A 2,712-nucleotide genomic window follows, 5' to 3' on the forward strand; every position below is an offset into this window, starting at 1 on the left:
ATTATCATAATGTAATAATGTTTTGCAATAGTTACCGCTCAACCAATTACTCAGCTGATATACATTATTTCGAAACAATAATTTTTAACTGCTTACTTTAGCATTAATTAATGTCTACACCCATCCAACTATTTACGACCAGCAATCAAGATCCATAGAATACAAAGCAACGCCTTTCGCTAAGTTGTGGAGTAGTCGGCGTGATTTGAATTGTTGCCAGATTTACGCAAGAGAGAATGGCGGTAGAAAATACATATACCTTGGGCATATATTTTTCTAATATATAGTAATAATAGTTTTAAATGTTTTTAATACATATGATTTAACTTTTTATTATATATTTGGTAATAACACAACACATGGCAATTGCATTTTAGGTTTTAAAATTTTTTGACATTTGAGTGACGCAACTTTTTCTTCCATATTTTTGGCTTTATGTATTTATTTTTTTTTATAATCTTTTATATTGCATTCTCGAGTTTGTTTTAGTTTACTTTATTTTATACCTCTTCGATATTGGCGTAGACACCTCTTACGCGATTATAGGCCAGTATTCCTCTTCATCTATTAGATACATAAAAACAACTATTTTGCAGTTCTTAAAAATACTTTTTGTCTAGACTACGTATTTTTCAATACCAACAACTATGCGCATTTTACATTACACATTTACAATTACTACACAAATTTAGTTTTCAACTATTTTTATTGAAATAATACCTTCATACTTGAGTAGTTCGTATATTTATGTGTGTAAGTATACAACTATGTATTTGTGTGAGTTTTAGTCAGATTAGTATAGAAATATTACAAGCTAATTATGTGCATATAAAGTAATTTGTTCGCACATTTTCATATATTTTCATATACATGCTTTGTATGTATGTATATAGTGGTACATAATACATAGAACTGTATGTCTGTATGTATTTGCTTATTTTACTTGACTTGCGCTAAAAGGTACTTGAGTCTCTCATATATATTCTGTTGCTTTTGAAAGGAAACAATTATTCAATTTATATAAAAATTATAACGGAATATTCTAAATTTCATATAGAAATTTATAAACTGCCATAGTACTTTAAGCGACCAATAACAAATTGCCCAATCTCTTCACATGTCTTCCATATCATTTCCTACCCTCTAGGTACATTTACCCAAGTATTTATTTATATAAGTATCATCCGACGCTTGGTTACTTGCTTAACTGTAAATGTCGTACAAAATATAATGTAAAATTGTTGTCTATTTCTTGTCTATTGTAATTTGTTATAAAATTTCAAAATGCTTTAAAAAATATTTAGGAATATTTGTTCTCAAGTAAATAGTATTTTTTTATATCCTACATATGTACATAGTTCCAACCACTAAGCTCTCTAATATCAGCAATTGAAGTGTTAAGTGAAGGGAGTAATACTACAGATTTCTGAGCTTATCTATAGCCTGTTAACACTTTATAGTTAAAACACAATTGTAGCCGAATCATTCGAATGGTAATATTTTTATTGGTAGTATTAAGGGGAATACTTATTGTACTACCTGAAACTCTTTTTCTTAAAGTTTAACGGATTAAACTCTTACTTGGCCATGCTTGATTAAGAAATGTATTGAAATTATATCTAGCTTATAGTGATCATTTTCTCTACTGAAGCCTCATATATATATATTAAATTCATTTGGCTTTAGATTTATTCTATACGGACCAGTTCATTTCTTAAATATTCTGTAGATGCTCGAACCCACAATCGTTCAATAACTCCCATTCAAATATGATTTCTGCTCAAAAAACAAGAGCTAAAATAGCATAAACAACACTACAGTAAAACCATCTAAGCTTTTTGACCGCTTAAATCCTTCATTGCGAGTCCTAAACCCAAAATGCTTGGTTATGTAAGAGGCTTTGGTGCTTAAGGGGGTATTACTGTATCTCAAATATCTTGAATTGAAAAGGGATCACCGTTTCGTGGCAACAAAGGGAGAACAATTGATAATTCTAAGACCATAAAATAAACGGCAAACCAAATTTAGCTACATATAGAGATATGATACTGACTCGCTCAAAACATGGTATAAAAAATGTTTGACTATGCTCAGTTTTCCTTCCTATCTATAAATAAATGTTCGAGGGAAGAACCTCTCGACGATCTGATAGAGCACCTCCATATCAAACGTTGCAGGAAGCTAAAACGCTTGAAGTATAGTGGAAGTTCAGTTTTAGAGCTGATTATCTGCTTTACGTGGTAAGGTAGTTTACCACCTTATAAACCTTATAATCCGTCATTTAAAGACTACAAAACGAGCTGAAATATATATAATATGTATTTTATCATTCAACGGATAACGGAGCAAACATTGTTTTCAACTCTTTCTCATTTAAATTTTCAGAAGCCGTTCTTCTCACCTTTTATAATGATTAATAATTGTTATGAATCAGTCTAAGCTGGAAGTGTGGGCTATGGAAACTACTGGAGCCTATCCCATGAGATTGTATAAAATATAACTCTTTAAATACACAATTTTTTCTTCGTAGTTAGCTAGTGGCAATAATAATGGACTTGACGCTTAAAATCTGTTCTGCAAAATTTCTTCCAATTACTTCCTGCATTGCTGAAGGTTACTGTTTGCGAAATGGACCCAAAAAATATATTTCATTTACTTTATGTTAGTTTGAACATACATCCACTATTAGCTGGGGAACTTTATAACAGTACA

Source organism: Bactrocera latifrons, unplaced genomic scaffold (genome assembly GCF_001853355.1).
Source record: "Bactrocera latifrons isolate USDA-ARS-PBARC rearing strain unplaced genomic scaffold, ASM185335v1 scaffold_260, whole genome shotgun sequence".
NCBI lineage: Eukaryota > Metazoa > Arthropoda > Insecta > Diptera > Tephritidae > Bactrocera > Bactrocera latifrons.